Here is a 26059-nt window from a genome sequence, read left to right on the forward strand (position 1 = left end):
AGTGTTATTTGTTACCAATTTTAGCAGAGAAGCTTATATGTCCATATTCATAATAAGATGTCCCAATAGTCAAACTATCAGCAACATTAGTTATTAGTTCAAACACCTACAGTGCCTTGCAAAAGTATTCGGCCCCCTGGAACTTTTCAACCTTTTCCCACATATCATGTTTCAAACATAAAGATACCAAATGTAAATTTTTGGTGAAGAATCAACAACAAGTGGAACACAATTGTGAAATTGAACAAAATGTATTGCTTATTTAAAATTTTTGTGGAAATTCAAAAACTGAAAAGTGGGGCGTGCAATATTATTCCGCCCCCTTACTTTCAGTGCAGCAAACTCACACCAGAAATTAGTTTATTGTGGATCTCTGAATGATCCAATCCTAAATGCCTAATGATGATATATATAATCCACCTGTGTGTAATCAAGTCTCTGTATAAATGCACCTGCTCTGTGATAGTCTAAGGGTTCTGTTTGAAGCACAGAGAGCATCATGAAGACCAAGGAACACAACAGGCAGGTCCGTGATACTGTTGTGGAGAAGTTTAACCCCTTAGTGACAGAGCCAATTTGGTACTTAATGACCAGGCCAATTTTTGCAATTCTGACCACTGTCACTTTATGAGGTTATAACTCTGGAACGCTTCAACAGATCCCGCTGATTCTGAGATTGTTTTTTCGTGACATATTGTACTTCATGTTAGTGGTAACATTTCTTCGATATTACTTGCGATTATTTATGAAAAAAACGGAAATATGGCGAAAATTTTTAAAATTTTGCAATTTTCAAACTTTGTATTTTTATGCCCTTAAATCAGAGAGATATGTCATAAAAAATAGTTAATAAATAACATTTCCCACATGTCTACTTTACATCAGCACAATTTTGGAAACAAAATTTTTTTTTGTTAGGGAGTTATAAGGGTTAAAAGTTGACCAGCAATTTCTCATTTTTACAACACCATTTTTTTTTAGGGACCACATCTTCATTTGAAGTCATTTTGAGGGGTCTATATGATAGAAAATAATGAAGTGTGACACCATTCTAAAAACTACACCCCTCAAGGTTCTCAAAACCACATTCAAGAAGTTAATTAACCCTTTACGTGCTTCACAGGAACTGAAACAATGTGGAAGGAAAAAATGAACATTTAACTTTTTTTTGCAAACATCTTAATTCAGAACCATTTTTTTTATTTTCACAAGTGTAAAAACAGAAATGTAACCATAAATTTTTTTATGCAATTTCTCCTGAATACGCCAATACCCCATATGTGGGGGTAAACCACTGTTAGGGCGCACCGCAGAACTTAGAAGTGAAGGAGCGCCGTTTGACTTTTTCAATGCAGAATTGGCTGGAATTGAGATCGGACACCATGTCACATTTAGAGAGCCCCTGATGTACCTAAACAGTGGAAACTCCCCACAAGTGACACCATTTTGGAAACTAGACCCCTTAAGGAACTTATCTAGATGTGTGGTGAGCACTTTGAACCCCCAAGTGCTTCACAGAAGTTTATAACGTAGAGCCGTGAAAATAAAAAATCGCTTTTGTTTACACAAAAATGATCTTTTTGCCCACAAATTCTTATTTTCACAAGGGTAACAGGAGAAATTAGACCACAAAAGTTGTTGTGCAATTTCTCCTGAGTACGCTGATACCCAATATGTGGGGGTAAACAACTGTTAGGGCGCACCGCAGAGCTTGGAAGAGAAGGAGTGCCGTTTTACTTTTTCAATGTAGAATTGGCTGGAATTGAGATTGGACGCCATGTCGCGTTTGGAGAGCCCCTGATGTGCCTAAACAGTGGAAACCCCCCACAAGTGACACCATTTTGGAAACTAGACCCCTTAAGGAACTTATCTAGATGTGTGGCGAGCACTTTGAACCCCCATGTGCTTCACAGAAGTTTATAACGTAGAGCCATGAAAAAAAAAATTGCATTTTTTCTACAAAAATGATCTTTTTGCCCACAAATTTTTATTTTCACAAGGGTAACAGGAGAAATTAGACCACAAAAGTTGTTGTGCAATTTCTCCTGAGTATGTCGATACCCAATATGTGGGGGTAAACCACTGTTTGGGCGCACCGCAGAGCTTGGAAGAGAAAGAGTGCCGTTTTACTTTTTCAATGTAGAATTGGCTGGAATTGAGATCGGACGCCATGTCGCGTTTGGAGAGCCCCTGATGTGCCTAAACAGTAGAAATCCCCCACAAGTGACCCCATTTTGGAAACTAGACCCCCCATGGAACTTATCTAGATGTGTGGTGAGAACCTTGAATGCCCAAGTGCTTCACAGAAGTTTATAATGCAGAGCCGTGAAAATAAAAAATATTTTTTTTTTCCACAAAAAAGATTTTTTAGCCACCAAATTTTTATTTTCACAAGGGTAACAAGAGGAACTGGACCCCAAAAGTTGTTGTCCAATTTGTCCTGAGTATGCTGGTACCCCATATGTGGGGGTAAACCACTGTTTGGGCGCACGGCAGAGCTCGGAAGGAAGGAGCGCCGTTTTGGAATGCAGACTTTGATAGAATGGTCTGCGGGTATTATGTTGCGTTTGCAGAGCCCCTGATGTACCTAACCAGTAGAAACCCTCCACAAGTGACCCCATTTTGGAAACTAGACCCCCCAAGGAACTTATCTAGATGTGTGGTGAGAACTTTGAATGCCCAAGTGCTTCACAGAAGTTTAGAATGCAGAGTCGTGAAAATAAAAAATATTTTTTTTTCCACAAAAAAGATATTGTAGCCCCCAAGTTTTTATTTTCACAAGGATAACAGGAGAAATTGGACTGCAATAGTTGTTGTCCAATTTATCCCGAGTACGCTGATGCGCCATATGTGGCGGTAAACCACTGTTTGGGCGCACGGCAGAGCTCGGAAGGGAAGGAGCGCCTTTTTGGAATGCAGACTTTGATAGAATGGTCTGTGGGCATTATGTTGCGATTGCAGAGCCCCTGATGTACCTAAACTGTAGTAACCCCCCACAAGTGACCCCATTTTGGAAACTAGACCCCCCAAGGAACTTATCTAGATGTGTGGTGAGAACTTTGAATGCCCAAGTGCTTCACAGAAGTTTAGAATGCAGAGTCGTGAAAATAAAAAATATTTTTTTTTTCACAAAAAAGATTTTGTAGCCCCCAAGTTTTTATTTTCACAAGGGTAACAAGAGAAATTGGACCCCAGAAATTGTTGTCCAATTTATCCCGAGTACGCTGATGCCCCATATGTGGGGGTAACCCACTGTTTGGGCGCACGGCAGAGCTCAGAAGGGAGGGAGCACCATTTGACTTTTTGAGCGCAAAATTGGCTGTCGTGTTTGGAGACCCCCTGATGTACCTAAACAGTGGAAACCCCCCAATTCTAGCTCCAACCCTAACCCCAACACACCCCTAACCCTAATCCCAACCTCATCCATAATCCTAATCACTAACCCTAACCATAATCACAACCCTTACCCCAAAACAACCCTAATGTCAACCCTAACCATAACCCTAATCAAAACCCTAAATCCAACACACCCCTAATCCTAATCTCAACCCTAACCTCAAACCTAACCCTAATCCCAATACACCCCTAATCACAACCCTAACCTTAACCCTAATCCCAAACCTAACCCTAATCCCAAGCGTAACCCTAATGCCAACCCTAACCCTAATACGAACCCTAATCCAAACCCTAACCCTAATCCCAGCTCTAACCCTAACTTTAGCCCCAACCCTAGCCCTAACTTTAGCCCCAACCCTAACCCTAGCCCTAGGGCTACTTTCACACTTGCGTCGTTTGGCATTCCGTCGCAATCCGTCGTTTTGGACAAGAAACGGATCCTGCAAATGTGCCCGCAGGATGCGTTTTTTGCCCATAGACTTGTATTGCCGACGGATCGTGACGGATGGCCACACGTCGCGTCCGTCGTGCACTGGATCAGTTGTGTTTTGGCGGAGCGTCGGCACAAAAAAACGTTCAATGAAATGTTTTTTTGTACATCGCATCCGCCATTTCTGACCGCGCATGCGTGGCCGTAACTCCGCCCCCTCCTCTCCAGGACATAGATTGGGCAGCGGATGTGTTGAAAAACTACAGCTGCTGCCCACGTTGTGCACAATTTTCACAACGTGCGTCGGTATGTCGGGCCGACGCATTGCGACGGCCCCGTACCGACGTAAGTGTGAAAGAAGCCTAACCCTAAGTTTAGCCCCAACCCTAACCCTAAATTTAGCCCCAACCCTAACCCTAAATTTAGCCCCAACCCTAGCCCTACCCCTAACCTAACCCTACCCCTACCCCTAACCTAACCTACCCCTAACCCTACCCCTAACCCTACCCCTAACCTAACCCTAACCAAACCCTACCCCTACCCCTACCCCTAACCCTACCCCTAACCCTACCCCTAACCCTAACCTAACCCTACCCCTAACCCTACCCCTAACCCTACCCCTAACCTAACCCTAACCTAACCCTAACCCTACCCCTAACCCTAACCTAACCCTACCCCTAACCCTAACCTAACCCTACCCCTAACCCTACCCCTAACCCTACCCCTAACCTAACCCTAACCTAACCCTACCCCTAACCCTAACCCTACCCCTAACCCTACCCTTAACCCTAACCCTAACCCTAACCCTACCCCTAATTTTAGCCCCAACTGCTGTTCTCCTGCCGGCCGGCAGATGGAGACAGATGGCGGGCGCACTGGGCATGCGTCCGCCATGTTCTGCTGCCGGCGGCCAGGAGGAGCAGCAAGAGGATCCAGGGACCTAGGTGAGTATGCTAGGGTCCCCGAATCCCCCTATTTCTCTGTCCTCTGATGTGCGATCACATCAGAGGACAGAGAATTACACTTTACTTTTTTTTTTTTTTTTTTTTTGCGGTCGCCGGTAAACAGTTAATAACCGGCGATCGCAAAACAGGGGTCGGTAATACCGACCCCGATCGTGCTCTTTGGGGTCTCGGCTACCCCCGGCAGCCGAGACCCCAAAGATTCTCCCGGTGCCGGCCGGCGGGCGCACTGCGCATGCGCCCGCCATTTTGAAGATGGCGGCGCCCACCGGGAGACACGAGGAGCATCGGGGGAGCTAGGTGAGTATTGGGGGGCCACCTGGGACCCCTTTTCTCTGTCCTCCGATGTGCGATCACATCGGAGGACAGAGAAATTAAAAAGAGATGGCTTTTTTTTTTTTTTTTTGCGATCGCCGGTAAACGGTTAATTACCGGCGATCGCAAATGCGGGGTGGGTTAAAACCCCCCCGAATCATGTTCTCTGGGGTCTCGGCTACCCTCGGCAGCCGAGACTCCGGAGAAAATCGGCCTCTGGGGGGCGCTATGGACTTTTTCCACAGCGCCGTTAATTAACGGCGCTGTGGTTTAAGTACCCTTTGCGGCCGCCGTTAAAAGGCGTATCGGCGGTCGCTAAGGGGTTAAAGCCAAATTTGGATACAAAATGATTTCCAAAACTTTAAACATCCCAAGGAGCACTGTGCAAGCAATCATATTGAAATGGAAGGAGTATAATACCACTGCAAATCTACCAAGACCCGGATGTCCCTCTAAACTTTCATCTCAAACAAGGAGAAGAATGATCATAGATGCAGCCAAGAGGCCCATGATCACTCTGGATGAACTGCAGAGATCTACAGCTGAGGTGGGACAGTCTGTCCATAGGACAACAATCAGTCGTACACTGCACAAATCTGGCCTTTATGGAAGAGTGGCAAGAAGAAAGCCATTTCTCAAAGATATCCTTAAACAGTGTTGTTTAAAGTTTGCAACAAGCCACCTGGGAGACACACCAAACATGTGGAAAAAAGTGGTCTGGTCAGATGAAACCAAAATCAAACTTTTTGGCAACAATGCTAAACGATATGTTTGTCGTAAAGGCAACACAACTCATCACCCTGAATACACCATCCCCACTGTCAAACATGGTGGTGGCAGCATCATGGTTTGGGCCTGCTTTTCTTCAGCAGGGACAGGGAAGATGGTTAAAATTGATGGGAAGATGGATGAAGCCAAATACAGGACCATTCTTGAAGAAAATCTGTTGGAGTCTGCAAAAGACCTCAGACTGGGATGGAGATTTGTCTTCCAACAAGACAATGATCCGAAACATAAAGCCAAATCTACAATGTAATGGTTCACAAATAAACATATCCAGGTGTTAGAATGGCCAAGTCAAAGTTCCGACCTCAATCCAATCGAGAATCTGTGGAAAGAGCTGAAAACTGTTGTTCACAAACGATCTCCATCAAACCTCACTGAACTTGAGCTGTTTGCCAAGGAAGAATGGGCAAGAATTTCAGTCTCTCGATGTACAATAGAGACATACCCCAAGCGACTTCCAGCTGTAATCACAGCAAAAGGTAGTGCAATAAAGTATTAAGCAAAAGGGGCCAAATAATATTGCACGCCCCACTTTTCAGTTTTTGAATTTCCACAAAAATATAAAATAAGCAATACATTTTGTTCAACTTCACAATTGTGTTCCACTTGTTGTTGATTCTTCACCAAAAAATTTACATTTGGTATCTTTATGTTTGAAGCATGATATGTGGGAAAAGGTTGAAAAGTTTAGGTCTTTTAGAGATAAAATTATCTTCACCTTGCTTAACTGTCTTAACTGTTCACAATAACAGTCATTTTGACCAGGGGTGTCCAAACTATTACATTCCACTGTAGAATACACACGTGGTCAAAATTGTTGGTACCCCTCGTTTAATGGCAGAAAAACCCACAATGGTCACAGAAATAACTTGAATCTGGCAAAAGTAATAATAAATGAAAGATCTATGAAAATGAACAAATGAAAGTCAGACATTGCTTTTCAACCATCCTTCCACGGAATTAAAAAAAATAAAACTCATGAAATAGGTCTGGACAGAAATGATGGTACCCCTGAAAATAATGTAACAAAAGGGACATGTTAAATTGCGGTGTGTCCACCAATTAGCATCACAGGTGTCTACAATCTTGGAATCAGTGAGTGAGTATATAGGGCTACAGATACTCACTGTGCTGCTTGGTGACATGGTGTGTATCACGCTCAACATGGACCAGAGGAAGCAAAGGAAAGAGTTGTCTCAGGAGATTAGAAAGAAATTGATAGACAAACATGTTAAAGGTAAAAGTTACAAGACCATCTCCAAGCAGCTTGATGTTCCTATGACTACAGTTGCACATATTATTCAGAAATTTAAGATCTATGGGACTGTAGCCAACCTCCCTGGACGTGGCCGCTGGAGGAAAATTAATGACAAAGAGATAGATAATATGAATGGTACCAAAAGAGCCCAGAAAAACTTCTAAACAGATTATAGGTGAACTTCAAGCTCAAGGAACATCAGTGTCAGATCACACCCTCTGGCATTGTATGAGCCAAAGTGGATTTCATGGGAGACGACCAAGGAGGACACCATTGAAAAAAAAATCATATAAAAGCCAGACTGGAATCTACCAAAATACATGTTGACAAGCCACAAAGCTTCTGAGAGAATTTCCTATGGACAGATGAGACAAAAAAGGAACTTTTTGGCAAGGCACATCAGCTCTGTTCACAGATGGAAAAATTAAGCATATCAAGAAAATAACACTGTCCCTACTGTGAAACATGGAGGAAGCTCTGTTATGTTCTGGGGCTGCTTTACTGCATCTGGCACAGGGTGTCTAGAACCTGTGCAGGATACAATGAAAACTCAAGGCTATCAAGGGATTCTAGAGAGAAATGTGCTGCCCAGTGTCAGAAAGCTTGGTCTCAGTCACAGGTCATGGGTCTTGCGAAAGGATAATGACCCAAAACACACAGCTAAAAACTCCCACGAATGGCTAAGAGGAAAACATTGGACTATTCTGAAGTGGCCTTCTATGAGCACTAACCTAAATCCTATTGAGTATGTTTGGAAAGAGCTGAAACATGCTGTCTGGAAAAGGCAACCTTCAAACACAAGACAACTGGAGCAGTTTGCTCTTGAGGAGTGGGCCAAAATACCTGTCGAGAGGTGCAGAAGTCTCATTGACAGTTACAGGAATCGTTTGATTGCACTGATTGCCTCAAAAAGTTGTGCAACAAATTATTAAGTTAAGGGTACAATCATATCTGTCCAGGCCTATTTCACAAGTTTTTTTTTTTTAATTCTGTGGAAGCATGGTTAAAAAGCAATGTCTAACTTTCATTTGTTCATTTTCATAGATCTTTTATTTATTACTACTTTTGTTAGATTTAAGTTATTTATGTGACCATTGTGGGTTTTTCTGTCATTAAATGAGGGATACCAACAATTTTGACCACGTGTGGGAAACCCTGTCTGTCCCTCTCCCAGAGATTACACTGATGGTGTGCTTGTCTGGGCCACCAGGCCTGACCCTAACTCCTGTTTCAGTACTAATCTGAAACCTCCACCCTCCACCCAGTGATAATTCCTCACACCAACCTCTACAGAAAGCACAGACAGGGAAAACCAAAACCAAAAACGCCGCAAATACACTCAGGAAAACACTATAATGTGCACAGGGCAAAACAAAACACAAATAGGAAGGAGAAATATGACAAAGGATCATACACCACCAGATATGATATTTGCACTCCAAGACCACCACTCCGAACCGAGATCACCAGGTACAAGACACAAGCTATAATCGGCGACGACCAAAGTTCAGAAGAACTATTTAAAGGCCGTGGGCATGACCCAGCTTCCAATCCGAGTACCAGCTAGATTAACCCCAGACAACCTAGATAAAATCTAGCCGGTGCCACTGAGCGCTGTCTGTCGGACGCCCTTGTGTGAATAGCGTCCGACATGACAGTACCCCGCCTTCTACGAGGGACCCCAAGGCCCTCACAACTTATAGGACCCGGCTTGTCCGGATGGCGGTGGTGAAACGTACTGACCAGCCGGTCCGCATGAATGTCCGAGGCTGGTACCCAAGACCTCTCCTCAGGCCCATAACCCCGCCAGTGTACCAGGTATTGTAAAGTGCGGCGCACTACTCGAGAGTCAACCACCTTGGAAACTTCAAACTCTAAATTGTCATCCACCAAAACTGGAGGTGGCATCGGCGCTGCATCCACGGAACCCACCCCTTTTTTTTTTAATAAAGACCTGTGGAACACATTGTGAATCTTATATACCGTAGGGAGCTCCAAACGGTAGGCTACCGGGTTAATGATGGCAGTGACCCTAAACGGACCAATAAACCTTGGACCCAATTTAACCCCATTACCCCCAAGGGTGGTTTGCACGTCAATGACCAGGCCAATTTTTACAATTCTGACCACTGTCCCTTTATGAGGTTATAACTCCGAAACGCTTCAACGGATCCTGGTGATTCTAACATTGTTTTCTCGTGACATATTGTACTTCATGATAGTGGTAAAATTTCTTTGATAGTACCTGCGTTTATTTGTGAAAAAAACGGAAATTTGGCGAAAATTTTGAAAATTTCGCAATTTTCAAACTTTGAATTTTTATGCAATTAAATCACAGAGATATGTCACACAAAATACTTAATAAGTAACATTTCCCACATGTCTCCTTTACATCAGCATAATTTTGGAACCAAATTTTTTTTTTGTTAGGGAGTTATAAGGGTTAAAAGTTGACCAGCAATTTCTCATTTTTACAACACCATTTTTTTTTAGGGACCACGTCTCATTTGAAGTCATTTTGAGGGGTCTATATGATAGAAAATGCCCAAGTGTGACACCATTCTAAAAACTGCACCCCTCAAGGTGCTCAAAACCACATTCAAGAAGTTTATTAACCCTTCAGGTGTTTAATAGGAATTTTTTGAATGTTTACATAAAAATGAACATTTAACTTTTTTACACAAAAAATTTACTTCAGCTCCAATTTGTTTTATTTTACCAAGGGTAACAGGAGAAAATGGACCCCAAAAGTTGTTGTCCAATTTGTCCTGAGTACGCCGATACCCCATATGTGGCAGTAAACCACTGTTTGGGCGCATGGGAGAGCTCGGAAGGGAAGGAGCGCCGTTTGACTTTTCAATGCAAAATTGACAAGAATTGAGATGGGACGCCATGTTGCGTTTGGAGAGCCACTGATGTGCCTAAACATTGAAACCCCCCACAAGTGACACCATTTTGGAAAGTAGACCCCCTAAGGAACTTATCTGGATGTGTGGTGAGCACTTTGACCCACCAAGTGCTTCACAGAAGTTTATAATGCAGAACCGTAAAAATAAAAAATCATATTTTTTCACAAAAATTATATTTTTGCCCCCAATTTTTTATTTTTCCAAGGGTAAGAGAAGAAATTGGACCTCAAAAGTTGTTGTCCAATTTGTCCTGAGTACGCTGATACCCCATATGTGGCAGTAAACCACTGTTTGGGCGCATGGGAGAGCTCGGAAGGGAAGGAGCGCCGTTTGACTTTTCAATGCAAAATTGACAGGAATTGAGATGGGACGCCATGTTGCGTTTGGAGAGCCACTGATGTGCCTAAACATTGAAACCCCCCACAAGTGACACCATTTTGGAAAGTAGACCCCCTAAGGAACTTATCTGGATGTGTGGTGAGCACTTTTACCCACCAAGGGCTTCACAGAAGTTTATAATGCAGAGCCATAAAAATAAAACAAAATTTTTTTCCCACAAAAATTATTTTTTAGCCCCCAGTTTTGTATTTTCCCTAGGGTAACAGGAGAAATTGGACCCCAAAAGTTGTTGTCCAATTTGTCCTGAGTACGCTGATACCCCATATGTGAGGGGGAACCACCGTTTGGGCGCATGGGATGGCTCGGAAGGGAAGGAGCGCCATTTGGAATGCAGACTTAGATGGAATGGTCTGCAGGCGTCACATTGCGTTTGCAGAGCCCCTAATGTACCTAAACAGTAGAAACCCCCCACAAGTGACACCATTTTGGAAAGTAGACCCCCTAAGGATCTCATCTTGATGTGTTGTGAGAGCTTTGAACCCCCAAGTATTTCACTACAGTTTATAACGCAGAGCCGTGCAAATAAAAAATATTTTTTTTCCACAAAAATTATATTTTAGCCCCCAGTTTTGTATTTTTCCAAGGTTAGCAGGAGAAATTGGACCCTAAATGTTGTTGTCCAATGTGTCCTGAGTACGCTGATACCTGATATGTGGGGGGGAACCACCGTTTGGGCGCATGGGAGGGCTCGGAAGGGAAGGAGCATCATTTGGAATGCAGACTTAGATGGATTGGTCTGCAGGCGTCACATTGCGTTTGCAGAGCCCCTAATGTACCTAAACAATAGAAACCCCCCACAAGTGACCCCATATTGGAAACTAGACCCCTCAATGAACTTATCTAGATGTGTTGTGAGAACTTTGAACCCCCAAGTGTTTCTCTACAGTTTATAACGCAGAGCCGTGAAAATAAAAAATCTTTTTGTTTTCCCACAAAAATTATTTTTAGCCCCCAGTTTTGTATTTTCCCAAGGGTAACAGGAGAAATTGGTCCACAAAAGTTGTTGTCCAATTTGTCCTGAGTACGCTGATACCCCATATGTGAGGGTAAACCCCTGTTTGGGCACACGGGAGAGCTCGGAAGGGAAGGAGCACTGTTTTACTTTTTCAACGCAGAATTGGCTGGAATTGAGATCGGACGCCATGTCGTGTTTGGAGAGCCCCTGATGTGCCGAAACAGTGGAAACTAGAGTTGAGCGACCTTGACCTTTTTAGAGTCGAGCCGGGTTTTGCGAAACCCGACTATGTCCAAAGTCGGGTCGAGTGAAATCGGCCGATTATGACGTAAAGTCGGGATCGACCGAAACACGAAACCCAATGCAAGTCAATGGGGCAGCATAGTCGGCAGTGAGTGGGGGCCAGGAAAACACCTAGAGTGGCCATTTTAATGTCAAAACCATCCATTCTTCTTAATGAAGCTTGTCAAGCGTAATTTACCTTATAATAATTGGAAGGCATTTGAAATTGGGGGTCATTTGGCTAAAGTTGTGGGGGGTAGGGCTGGTTCAAGTAATTAGTGGGCCCAGGAAATCTGGACCACGTCACGGCAGTGGAGCAGGGAGAGGTAAGTATTTCAACTTTGCAAGTGCTGTGAACCTGAGCAAGCAGGGGGGGCCCACTCGTTGGCATTGGCACTGGCACAGGGCCCCTCAAAGTACAGCGGTGTGTTTGCACGGCGGGGGCGCCTCCCACCGGCAGCAACACTTTTGCGTACTATGAGAGGCCCTGTGCCAGTGACGTCGCCAACTAGTATTCCTCCCCCCACCTGATGAAGGAACCTGCACTTTCATCTGCACCTTCCTCTTTGTCCCCGTGTAAGGTGGTATGGTATGCGGGAAGAGCAACCTGACTTTCAGCAGGGTCACAATGTTGTTGTGTAGCGTGCACGGGGAATGTTGCGTTATGGGTCAATGTACCAGCAGACTCATCTATCACTGGCTGGGCAATGGGCACGATGAAGTGGAAACACAGATATAGGCCCAAAGAAGAAAGTGGGCTAAATGCAGTTCAAAATTGGTAACACAGGAATAACCAGGGGGCATTGCAGTGGAGGACAACTGGAATGAGAGGCTGACACAGAGAGTAGGGCCAAATCAGTAAGTAGTCGAAATGCAGTTCAAAATTGGCAACCGTAGTAAACAGGCGGCACAGCTTTGTTCAGTGGAGGAGAACAGCAAGGAGTGGCAGACACCGATAGTAGGCCCCAAACCAACTAGTACGCCAAATGCAGTTGTTCCATTTAACCACAATTTAATGAGAGCCTGAAGATAGAAGCTCAGGAAAGGCAACCTGGGGAACACCTTGGAGTGTAACACACCATCTCTCTCCACCCCATACCCATTTTGTATGGCCTAATGCAGTGTACTTTTCTACAACTACTAAACGAGAGTCGGAAGACCGAAGCAATGGCAAGGAAACCTGGGGAACACCTTAGAGTGTAACACACCCTCTCTCTACACCCCATACCCAATTTGAAGGTCTAATGCAGTGTAGTTTCCAAGAACTACTAAACGAGAGCCGGAATATCGAAGCTCAGGAAAGGCAACCTGGGGAACACCTTGGAGTGTAACACACCCTCTCTCTACACCCCATACCCAATTTGTAGGCCTAATGCAGCGTAGTTTCCGACAACTACTAAACGAGAGCCGGAATATCGAAGCTCAGGAAAGGCAACCTGGGGAACACCTTGGAGTGTAACACACCCTCTCTCTACACCCCATACCCAATTTGAAGGCCTAATGCAGTGTAGTTTCCAAGAACTACTAAACGAGAGCCGGAAGATCGAAGCTCAGGAAAGGCAACCTGGGGAACACCTTGGAGTGTAACACACCCTCTCGCTACACCCCATACCCAATTTGAAGGCCTAATGCAGCGTAGTTTCCAACAACTACTAAACGAGAGCCGGAAGATCGAAGCTCAGGAAAGGCAACCTGGGGAACACCTTGGAGTGTAACAAACCCTCTCTCTACACCCCATACCCAATTTGTAGGCCTAATGCAGCGTAGTTTCCGACAACTACTAAACGAGAGCATGAAGATCGAAGCTCAGGAAAGGCAACCTGGGGAACACCTTGGAGTGTAACACACCCTCTCTCTACACCCCATACCCAATTTGTAGGCCTAATGCAGCGTAGTTTCCGACAACTACTAAACGAGAGCCGGAATATCGAAGCTCAGGAAAGGCAACCTGGGGAACACCTTGGAGTGTAACACACCCTCTCTCTACGCCCCATACCCAATTTGTAGGCCTAATGCAGCGTAGTTTCCGACAACTACTAAACGAGAGCCGGAATATCGAAGCTCAGGAAAGGCAACCTGGGGAACACCTTGGAGTGTAACACACCCTCTCTCTACACCCCATACCCAATTTGAAGGCCTAATGCAGTGTAGTTTCCAAGAACTACTAAACGAGAGCCGGAAGATCGAAGCTCAGGAAAGGCAACCTGGGGAACACCTTGGAGTGTAACACACCCTCTCGCTACACCCCATACCCAATTTGAAGGCCTAATGCAGCGTAGTTTCCAACAACTACTAAACGAGAGCCGGAAGATCGAAGCTCAGGAAAGGCAACCTGGGGAACACCTTGGAGTGGAACACACCATCTCTCTACACCCCATACCCAATTTGAAGGCCTAATGCAGAGTAGTTTCCAAGAACTACTAAACGAGAGCCGGAAGATCGAAGCTCAGGAAAGGCAACCTGGGGAACACCTTGGAGTGTAACACAACGTCTCTCTACACGACGGAAGGGCTGATTCTTAGGAAGGAAGGCTGTTGGAAATAAGCATTGCGCGTCCGAGGGTGATTATATTCTTATTAGGTATATACTCACCCTCGGACGCGCCCTGCTTCTTTATTTGGAATGAATGTTTATTTGCAATGTGGTGTTGACTTTCTCTATTATTTTGGTAATTAATGATTTTATTATTTTCATTATTTTGCATCTTCTCGGCAATAATATAAAGAAGACGCGACAGGACAACACTCGGTGGATGCCATATGTGTGTTTTCAATTTAAAAAAACTTTCAGTTAACTACTTGCAGGAGAAAGTAATTGTAGCTGGTGGCCATTTTTAGTACTGTACCAGATTTTAGTTGTGTGTTTGTTTTTAATGTTAAAATGTCTGCATTTGATATCTCACCAGTATTTTCTTTTTTATAAGCAAAATACTTATTTTTATATTTTCTGATGTTGGTTCCAGGGGTACACGGCCAGCAGTGCCCTGGTCAGTGTAGTAGTAGTTGAAAGAATGGACCGCAGACAGGCATCGAAGGCCTAAAATAATAACACATGGCTGTAGGCAATTTTAAATTGGTTCCAGGGGTACACGGACAGCAGTGGTGTGGTCAGTGGAGGCCTAGTGGAAGGAGTGACCGCAGACAGGCATCGAAGGCCTAAAATAATAACACATGGCTGTAGGCAATTTTAAATTGGTTCCAGGGGTACACGGGCAGCAGTGACCTGGTCAGTGTAGTAGTAGTTGAAAGAATGGACCGCAGACAGGCATCGAAGGCCTAAAATAAAAAAATTGGGCTGGCTGTAGGCAATTTTAAATTGGTTCCAGGGGTACACGGGCAGCAGTGGTGTGGTCAGTGGAGGCCTAGTGGAAGGAGTGACCGCAGACAGGCATCGAAGGCCTAAAATAATAACACATGGCTGTAGGCAATTTTAAATTGGTTCCAGGGGTACACGGGCAGCAGTGACCTGGTCAGTGTAGTAGTAGTTGAAAGAATGGACCGCAGACAGGCATCGAAGGCCTAAAATAAAAAAATTGGGCTGGCTGTAGGCAATTTTAAATTGGTTCCAGGGGTACACGGGCAGCAGTGGTGTGGTCAGTGGAGGCCTAGTGGAAGGAGTGACCGCAGACAGGCATCGAAGGCCTAAAATAATAACACATGGCTGTAGGCAATTTTAAATTGGTTCCAGGGGTACACGGGCAGCAGTGACCTGGTCAGTGTAGTAGTAGTTGAAAGAATGGACCGCAGACAGGCATCGAATGCCTAAAATAATAACACATGGCTGTAGGCAATTTTAAATTGGTTCCAGGGGTACACGGGCAGCAGTGACCTGGTCAGTGTAGTAGTAGTTGAAAAAATGGACCGCAGACAGGCATCGAATGCCTAAAATAATAACACATGGCTGTAGGCAATTTTAAATTGGTTCCAGGGGTACACGGACAGCAGTGGTGTGGTCAGTGGAGGCCTAGTGGAAGGAGTGACCGCAGACAGGCATCGAAGGCCTAAAATAATAACACATGGCTGTAGGCAATTTTAAATTGGTTCCCGGGGTACACGGGCAGCAGTGACCTGGTCAGTGTAGTAGTAGTTGAAAAAATGGACCGCAGACAGGCATCGAATGCCTAAAATAATAACACATGGCTGTAGGCAATTTTAAATTGGTTCCAGGGGTACACGGACAGCAGTGGTGTGGTCAGTGGAGGCCTAGTGGAAGGAGTGACCGCAGACAGGCATCGAAGGCCTAAAATAATAACACATGGCTGTAGGCAATTTTAAATTGGTTCCAGGGGTACACGGACAGCAGTGGTGTGGTCAGTGGAGGCCTAGTGGAAGGAGTGACCGCAGACAGGCATCGAAGGCCTAAAATAATAACACATGGCTGTAGGCAATTTTAAATTGGTTCCAGGGGTACACGGGCAGCAGTGACCTGGTCAGTGTAGTAGTAGTTGAAAAAATGGACCGCAGACAGGCATCGAATGCCTAACATAATAACACATGGCTGTAGGCAATTTTAAATTGGTTCCAGGGGTACACGGACAGCAGTGGTGTGGTCAGTGGAGGCCTAGTGGAAGGAGTGACCGCAGACAGGCATCGAAGGCCTAAAATAATAACACATGGCTGTAGGCAATTTTAAATTGGTTCCAGGGGTACACGGACAGCAGTGGTGTGGTCAGTGGAGGCCTAGTGGAAGGAGTGACCGCAGACAGGCATCGAAGGCCTAAAATAATAACACATGGCTGTAGGCAATTTTAAATTGGTTCCAGGGGTACACGGGCAGCAGTGACCTGGTCAGTGTAGTAGTAGTTGAAAAAATGGACCGCAGACAGGCATCGAATGCCTAAAATAATAACACATGGCTGTAGGCAATTTTAAATTGGTTCCAGGGGTACACGGACAGCAGTGGTGTGGTCAGTGGAGGCCTAGTGGAAGGAGTGACCGCAGACAGGCATCGAAGGCCTAAAATAATAACACATGGCTGTAGGCAATTTTAAATTGGTTCCAGGGGTACACGGACAGCAGTGGTGTGGTCAGTGTAGGCCTAGTGGAAGGAGTGACCGCAGACAGGCATCGAAGGCCTAAAATAATAACACATGGCTGTAGGCAATTTTAAATTGGTTCCAGGGGTACACGGGCAGCAGTGACCTGGTCAGTGTAGTAGTAGTTGAAAAAATGGACCGCAGACAGGCATCGAATGCCTAAAATAATAACACATGGCTGTAGGCAATTTTAAATTGGTTCCAGGGGTACACGGACAGCAGTGGTGTGGTCAGTGGAGGCCTAGTGGAAGGAGTGACCGCAGACAGGCATCGAAGGCCTAAAATAATAACACATGGCTGTAGGCAATTTTAAATTGGTTCCAGGGGTACACGGACAGCAGTGGTGTGGTCAGTGGAGGCCTAGTGGAAGGAGTGACCGCAGACAGGCATCGAAGGCCTAAAATAATAACACATGGCTGTAGGCAATTTTAAATTGGTTCCCGGGGTACACGGGCAGCAGTGACCTGGTCAGTGTAGTAGTAGTTGAAAAAATGGACCGCAGACAGGCATCGAATGCCTAAAATAATAACACATGGCTGTAGGCAATTTTAAATTGGTTCCAGGGGTACACGGACAGCAGTGGTGTGGTCAGTGGAGGCCTAGTGGAAGGAGTGACCGCAGACAGGCATCGAAGGCCTAAAATAATAACACATGGCTGTAGGCAATTTTAAATTGGTTCCAGGGGTACACGGACAGCAGTGGTGTGGTCAGTGGAGGCCTAGTGGAAGGAGTGACCGCAGACAGGCATCGAAGGCCTAAAATAATAACACATGGCTGTAGGCAATTTTAAATTGGTTCCAGGGGTACACGGGCAGCAGTGACCTGGTCAGTGTAGTAGTAGTTGAAAAAATGGACCGCAGACAGGCATCGAATGCCTAACATAATAACACATGGCTGTAGGCAATTTTAAATTGGTTCCAGGGGTACACGGACAGCAGTGGTGTGGTCAGTGGAGGCCTAGTGGAAGGAGTGACCGCAGACAGGCATCGAAGGCCTAAAATAATAACACATGGCTGTAGGCAATTTTAAATTGGTTCCAGGGGTACACGGACAGCAGTGGTGTGGTCAGTGGAGGCCTAGTGGAAGGAGTGACCGCAGACAGGCATCGAAGGCCTAAAATAATAACACATGGCTGTAGGCAATTTTAAATTGGTTCCAGGGGTACACGGGCAGCAGTGACCTGGTCAGTGTAGTAGTAGTTGAAAAAATGGACCGCAGACAGGCATCGAATGCCTAAAATAATAACACATGGCTGTAGGCAATTTTAAATTGGTTCCAGGGGTACACGGACAGCAGTGGTGTGGTCAGTGGAGGCCTAGTGGAAGGAGTGACCGCAGACAGGCATCGAAGGCCTAAAATAATAACACATGGCTGTAGGCAATTTTAAATTGGTTCCAGGGGTACACGGACAGCAGTGGTGTGGTCAGTGTAGGCCTAGTGGAAGGAGTGACCGCAGACAGGCATCGAAGGCCTAAAATAATAACACATGGCTGTAGGCAATTTTAAATTGGTTCCAGGGGTACACGGGCAGCAGTGACCTGGTCAGTGTAGTAGTAGTTGAAAAAATGGACCGCAGACAGGCATCGAATGCCTAAAATAATAACACATGGCTGTAGGCAATTTTAAATTGGTTCCAGGGGTACACGGACAGCAGTGGTGTGGTCAGTGGAGGCCTAGTGGAAGGAGTGACCGCAGACAGGCATCGAAGGCCTAAAATAATAACACATGGCTGTAGGCAATTTTAAATTGGTTCCAGGGGTACACGGGCAGCAGTGACCTGGTCAGTGTAGTAGTAGTTGAAAGAATGGACCGCAGACAGGCATCGAAGGCCTAAAATAAAAAAATTGGGCTGGCTGTAGGCAATTTTAAATTGGTTCCAGGGGTACACGGACAGCAGTGGTGTGGTCAGTGGAGGCCTAGTGGAAGGAGTGACCGCAGACAGGCATCGAAGGCCTAAAATAATAACACATGGCTGTAGGCAATTTTAAATTGGTTCCAGGGGTACACGGACAGCAGTGACCTGGTCAGTGTAGTAGTAGTTGAAAGAATGGACCGCAGACAGGCATCGAAGGCCTAAAATAAAAAAATTGGGCTGGCTGTAGGCAATTTTAAATTGGTTCCAGGGGTACACGGGCAGCAGTGACCTGGTCAGTGTAGTAGTAGTTGAAAGAATGGACCGCAGACAGGCTTAGAAGGCCTAACATAACAAACTTGGGCTGGCTGTAGGCACTTTTAAATTGGTTCCAGGGGTACACGGGCAGCAGTGGTCTGGTCAGTGGAAGTCTAGTGGAAGGAGTGACCGCAGACAGGCTTCCAAGGCCTAACATAACAAACTTGGGCTGGCTGTAGGCACTTTTAAATTGGTTCCAGGGGTACACGGGCAGCAGTGGTCTGGTCAGTGGAAGTCTAGTGGAAGGAGTGACCGCAGACAGGCTTCCAAGGCCTAACATAACAAACTTGGGCTGGCTGTAGGCACTTTTAAATTGGTTTCAGGGGTACACGGGCAGCAGTGGTCTGGTCAGTGGAAGTCTAGTGGAAGGAGTGACCGCAGACAGGCTTCGAAGGCATAACATAACAAAATTGGGCTGGCTGTATGCACTTTAAATTGGTTCCAGGGGTACATGGGCAGCAGTGTATGGTCAGTGGAAGTCTAGTGGAAGGAGTGACGGCAGACAGTCTTCGAAGGCCTAACATAACAAAATTGGGCTGACTGTAGGCACTTTTAAATTGGTTCCAGGGTAACACGGCCAGCAGTGGCCTGGTCAGTGTAGTAGTTGTAGAAAGAAGGGACCGCAGACAGGCTTCGAAGGCCTAACATAACAAAAATGTCAAAACAATGGTATTGTCAGTGCCAGGCATTGAAGGATGTCAGCGGCTAGACTACACATTGGTGAAGCTGTGAGAGATAATTTTGCTAGTGGTAGAGCACTGTTTGAGCTGGGGGGGGGAACTGTCTTGTGGCCGGCGGTACAGGCACAGGGCCCCTCATATTACAACGGTGTGTCTGACGTTGGGTGCGCACCACCACCGCCAGAGACACTTTATTGTACTATGAGGGACCCAGTGGCAGTGCCGTCGACCAAAAGCGGCCACACCCACCTCTTCAGACAAACAGCACTCTCAAGGGTCCAAGCGCAAAGTGGCGATAGCACGGCCCCGTGTGGGGAGTTTGGCCATTTCGTGAGGTGGAAACATGTCGTATGCTGGACAATCAGGTGAAGAAAATTACGAGATTGGAAAAGTCATTCAGAATAGTCCACAGGCAAGACCTTTTCATAGGAAAGCTAGGTGTCAGCCGGGCAGGGTGGGGCAAAAGATTTTGAAATCCAGTTGTGGTTCATTTTAATGAAGGTTAGATCATCTACATTTTGGGTAGCCAGACGAGTCCTTTTTTCTGTTAGTATTGAACCTGCAGCACTGAATACTCTTTCTGATAGGACACTAGCTGCCGGGCAAGCAAGCTCCTGCAATGCATATTCTGCCAATTCTGGCCAGGTGTCTAATTTGGATGCCCAGTAATCAAATGGGAATGACGGTTGAGGGAGAACGTCGATAAGGGATGAAAAATAGTTTGTAACCATACTGGACAAATGTTGTCTCCTGTCACTTTGAATTGATGCTGCAGTACCTGTCCTGTCTGCGGTCATAGAAAAATCACTCCACAACCTGGTCAGAAAACCCCTCTGGCCAACGCCACTTCTGATTTCTGCCCCTCTAACACCTCTGGTCTGCTGGCCCCTGGAGCTCGTGTGAGAACGATCACGGGCGCTGTGTGCAGGGAATGCCAGAAGCAAACGGTCAACAAGAGTTGATTGTTTTGTTGCTAATATTAGTTCCAAGTTCTCATGTGGCATAATATTTTGCAATTTGCCTTTATAGCGAGGATCAAGGAGGCAGGCCAACCAGTAATCGTCATCGTTCATCATTTTTGTAATGCGTGTGTCCCTTTTGAGGATACGCAAGGCATAATCCGCCATGTGGGCCAAAGTTCCCGTTGTCAAATCTGCGGTTGTGCTTGGTTGAGGGGCAGTTGCAGGCAAATCTACGTCACTTGTGTCCCTCAAAAAACCAGAACCCGGCCTTGCCACGCCACCAATTTCCCGTGCCCCCGGGAAAGCTTCCTCATTAAAAATATACTCATCCCCATCATCCTCCTCATCCTCCACCTCCTCTTCGCCCGGTACCTCGTCATGTACACTGCCCTGACCAGACAATCGCTGACTGTCATCAAGGCTTTCCTCTTCCTCTGGTGCAGACGCCTGATCCTTTATGTGCGTCAAACTTTGCATCAGCAGACGCATTAGGGGGATGCTCATGCTTATTATGGCGTTGTCTGCACTAACCAGCCGTGTGCATTCCTCAAAACACTGAAGGACTTGACACATGTCTTGAATCTTCGACCACTGCACACCTGACAACTCCATGTCTGCCATCCTACTGCCTGCCCGTGTATGTGTATCCTCCCACAAAAACATAACAGCCCGCCTCTGTTCGCACAGTCTCTGAAGCATGTGCAGTGTTGAGTTCCACCTTGTTGCAACGTCTATGATTAGGCGATGCTGGGGAAGGTTCAAAGAACGCTGATAGGTCTGCATACGGCTGGAGTGTACAGGCGAACGGCGGATATGTGCGCAAAGTCCACGCACTTTGAGGAGCAGGTCGGATAACCCCGGATAACTTTTCAGGAAGCACTGCACCACCAGGTTTAAGGTGTGAGCCAGGCAAGGAATGTGTTTCAGTTGGGAAAGGGAGATGGCAGCCATGAAATTCCTTCCGTTATCACTCACTACCTTGCCTGCCTCAAGATCTACAGTGCCCAGCCACGACTGCGTTTCTTGCTGCAAGAACTCGGACAGAACTTCCGCGGTGTGTCTATTGTCGCCCAAACACTTCATAGCCAATACAGCCTGCTGACGTATGCCAGTAGCTGCCCCATAATGGGAGACCTGGTGTGCAACAGTGGCAGGTGCGGATGGAGTGTTTGTGCGACTGCGGTCTGTGGACGAGCTCTTGCTTCTGCAGGAGGACGAGGAGGAGGAGGAGGAGGAGGAGGGGGTGCGAACGGCTACAGACAACTGTTTACTAGACCGTGGGCTAGGCAGAACTGTCCCAAACTTGCTGTCCCCTGTGGACCCTGAATCCACCACATTTACCCAGTGTGCCGTGATGGACACGTAACGTCCCTGGCCATGCCTACTGGTCCATGCATCTGTTGTCAGGTGCACCTTTGTGCTCACAGATTGCCTGAGTGCATGGACGATGCGCTCTTTAACATGCTGGTGGAGGGCTGGGATGGCTTTTCTGGAAAAAAAGTGTCGACTGGGTAGCTCGTAGCGTGGTACAGCGTAGTCCATCAGGTCTTTGAAAGCTTCGCTTTCAACTAACCGGTAGGGCATCATCTCTAACGAGATTAGTCTAGCTATGTGGGCGTTCAAACCCTGTGTACGCGGATGCGAGGCTAAGTATTTCCTTTTTCTAACCATAGTCTCATGTAGGGTGAGCTGGACTGGAGAGCTGGAGATCGTGGAACTAGCGGGGGTGCCGGTGGACATGGCAGACTGAGAGACGGTGGGAGATGGTATTGTTGCCGCCGGTGCCCTAGATGCAGTGTTTCCTACTACGAAACTGGTGATTCCCTGACCCTGACTGCTTTGGCCTGGCAAAGATACCTGCACAGATACAGCAGGTGGTGCGCTAAATGGTGGTCCTACACTGCCGGAAGGGATGTTGCGTTGATGACTAGCTTCATTGGCCGAGGGTGCAACAACCTTAAGGGACGTTTGGTAGTTAGTCCAAGCTTTCAAATGCATGGTGGTTAAATGTCTATGCATGCAACTAGTATTGAGACTTTTCAGATTCTGACCTCTGCTTAAGGAAGTAGAACATTTTTGACAGATGACTTTGCGCTGATCAATTGGATGTTGTTTAAAAAAATGCCAGACTGCACTCTTTCTAGCATCGGATACCTTTTCAGGCATTGCAGACTGAGCTTTAACCGGATGGCCACGCTGTCCTCCACCAGGTTTTGGCTTTGCCACGCGTTTTGGGCAAGATACGGGCCCGGCAGATGGAACCTGTGGCGATGTTGATGCCTGCTGCGGCCCCTCCTCCTCCTCTGCTTCAGAACTGCTGCCGCCTGCACCCTGTTCCCCCAATGGCTGCCAATCGGGGTCAAGAACTGGGTCATCTAATAACTCTTCTTGTACCTCCTGCGCAACTTCGTCTGTGTCACCGTGTCGTTCGGTGGTATAGCGTTCGTGATGGGGCAACATAGTCTCATCAGGGTCTGATTCTTGATCAGCACCCTGCGAGGGCAATGTTGTGGTCTGAGTCAAAGGACCAGCATAGTAGTCTGGCTGTGGCTGTGCGTCAGTGCACTCCATGTCAGATTCAATTTGTAATGGGCATGGACTGTTAACTGCTTCACTTTCTAAGCCAGGGACGGTATGTGTAAAGAGCTCCATGGAGTAACCCGTTGTGTCGCCTGCTGCATTCTTCTCTGTTGTTGTTTTTGCTGAAGAGGACAAGGAAGTGACTTGTCCCTGACCGTGAACATCCACTAACGACGCGCTGCTTTTACTTTTACCAGTTTCACGAGATGAGGCAAAAGAGCTAGAGGCTGAGTCAGCAAGATAAGCCAAAACTTGCTCTTGCTGCTCCGGCTTTAAAAGCGGTTTTCCTAATCCCAGAAAAGGGAGCGTTCGAGGCCTTGTGTAGCCGGACGACGAACCTGGCTCCACAGCTCCAGACTTAGGTGCAATATTTTTTCCCCCACGACCACCTGATGCTCCACCACTACCACTACCCTCATTACCAGCTGACAATGAACGCCCCCGGCCACGACCTCTTCCACTAGACTTCCTCATTGTTTTAAAAACGTAACCAAACTAACGTTATTTGTTGCAGTCACACAACTTACACGGTGAGCTATAACTTCAGTATGATTTAGCTACCCCTTTACAGGTTGGTGAGACCACAGCGAAAATCAGGCCCAATGTTACACACTCTTTTTTTGGTGGCTGCAAATTAGAGAGATGCCCCACACGCAGGACTGTCACTGAAGCACAAATGTTAATATTAATGTCACACTATTATTTTTTTTTTATTTTTATTTTTTTCAGGAACACTTTAGAAACCCCCCCAAAAAAAAAAAATAGATTTTTGCAGGGAGAATTTAGAAAACAAATGTAACAAACTATATGCTTTCTATGGGCCACTGAGTGAGAGATGACGCACACAGGAATCAGGAGTGGCACACAAGCCCAGAGGCCAATATTTTTCTACCAATGATTGATGGAGTTATTTTCTCTGGTAGATTTTGGAACCCAAATCAAGGAAAAAAAATGTAGGCTTTCTATGGACCACAATTGGAGAGAGAGAGAGAGAGAGATGGCACACCCAGGAGTCAAGACTGGCACACAAGCAGAAAGGCCAATATTAATCTCCCACTGTTTTTTTTTTTTTTTTTTTTTTTTTGTTTTTTTCAGGGAGACTTTAGAAAAAAAAATAATAAAAAAAATATGATTTTATCAGGAAGAATTTAGAAACCAAATAAAATAAAATGATTTTTTCAGGGAGAATTTATAAAACAAATAAAAACAAAAATAGGCGTTCTATGGCCCACTGACTGAGAGATGACGCACACAGGAGTCAGGAGTGGCACACAAACCCAGAGGCCAATATTTTTCTACCAATGATTGATGTAGTTATTTTCTCTGGTAGATTTTAGAACCCAAATCAAGGAAAAAAAATATAGGCTTTCTATGGACCACAATTGGAGAGAGAGAGAGAGAGAGAGAGAGAGAGAGAGATGGCACACCCAGGAGTCAAGACTGGCACACAAGCAGAAAGGCCAATATTAATCTCCCACTGTTTTTTTTGGTTGTTTTTTTTTTTTTTTTTTCAGGGAGACTTTAGAAAAAAAAATAATAAAAAAAATATGATTTTATCAGGAAGAATTTAGAAACCAAATAAAATAAAATGATTTTTTCAGGGAGAATTTATAAAACAAATAAAACCAAAAATAGGCGTTCTATGGCCCACTGACTGAGAGATGACGCACCCAGGAGTCAAGACTGGCACACAAGCAGAAAGGCCAATATTAATCTCCCACTGTTTTTTTTTTTTTTTTTCAGGGAGACTTTAGAAAAAAAAATAATAAAAAAAATATGATTTTATCAGGAAGAATTTAGAAACCAAATAAAATAAAATGATTTTTTTCAGGGAGAATTTAGAAAACAAATAAAACCAAAAATAGGCGTTCTATGGCCCACTGACTGAGAGAGAGAGAGAGATGGAACGCTTAGTACTGGCACACAAGCCCAAAGGGCAATATTAATCTCCCTTTTTTTTTTCAGGGAGAATTTCTAAAACCCAAAAAAAAAATAAAATAGGCTTTCTATGGCCCACTATTTGTGAGAGAGATGGGACGCTCAGGACTGGCACAGATGGCACGCTCAGGACTGGCACAGAAGCCCAGAGGCCAATATTAATCTCCCTTTTTTTCTGGGAGAATTTATAAAACCAAAAAAATATTTAAATAGGCTTTCTATGGCCCACTATTTGTGAGAGAGATGGCACGCTCAGGACTGGCACAGATGGCACGCTCACAACTGGCACACAAGCCCAGAGGCCAATATTAATCTCCCTTTTTTCAGGGAAAATTTATAAAACAAAAAAAAAAATTAAATAGGCTTTCTATGGCCCACTATTTGTGAGAGAGATGGCACGCTCAGGGCTGGCACAGATGGCACGCTCAGGACTGGCACACAAGCCCAGAGGCCAATATTAATCTCCCTTTTTTTCAGGGAGAATTTATAAAACCCCCAAAAAAATAAAATAGGCTTTCTATGGCCCACTATTTGTGAGAGAGATGGGACGCTCAGGACTGGCACAGATGGCACGCTCAGGACTGGCACAGAAGCCCAGAGGCCAATATTAATCTCCCTTTTTTTCTGGGAGAATTTATAAAACCAAAAAAATATTTAAATAGGCTTTCTATGGCCCACTATTTGTGAGAGAGATGGCACGCTCAGGACTGGCACAGATGGCACGCTCACAACTGGCACACAAGCCCAGAGGCCAATATTAATCTCCCTTTTTTCAGGGAGAATTTCTAAAACCCAAAAAAAAAATAAAATAGGCTTTCTATGGCCCACTATTTGTGAGAGAGATGGGACGCTCAGGACTGGCACAGATGGCACGCTCAGGACTGGCACAGAAGCCCAGAGGCCAATATTAATCTCCCTTTTTTTCTGGGAGAATTTATAAAACCAAAAAAATATTTAAATAGGCTTTCTATGGCCCACTATTTGTGAGAGAGATGGCACGCT

The sequence above is a fragment of the Ranitomeya imitator genome, chromosome 5 (genome assembly GCF_032444005.1).
Source record: "Ranitomeya imitator isolate aRanImi1 chromosome 5, aRanImi1.pri, whole genome shotgun sequence".
Taxonomy (NCBI): Eukaryota; Metazoa; Chordata; class Amphibia; order Anura; family Dendrobatidae; genus Ranitomeya; species Ranitomeya imitator.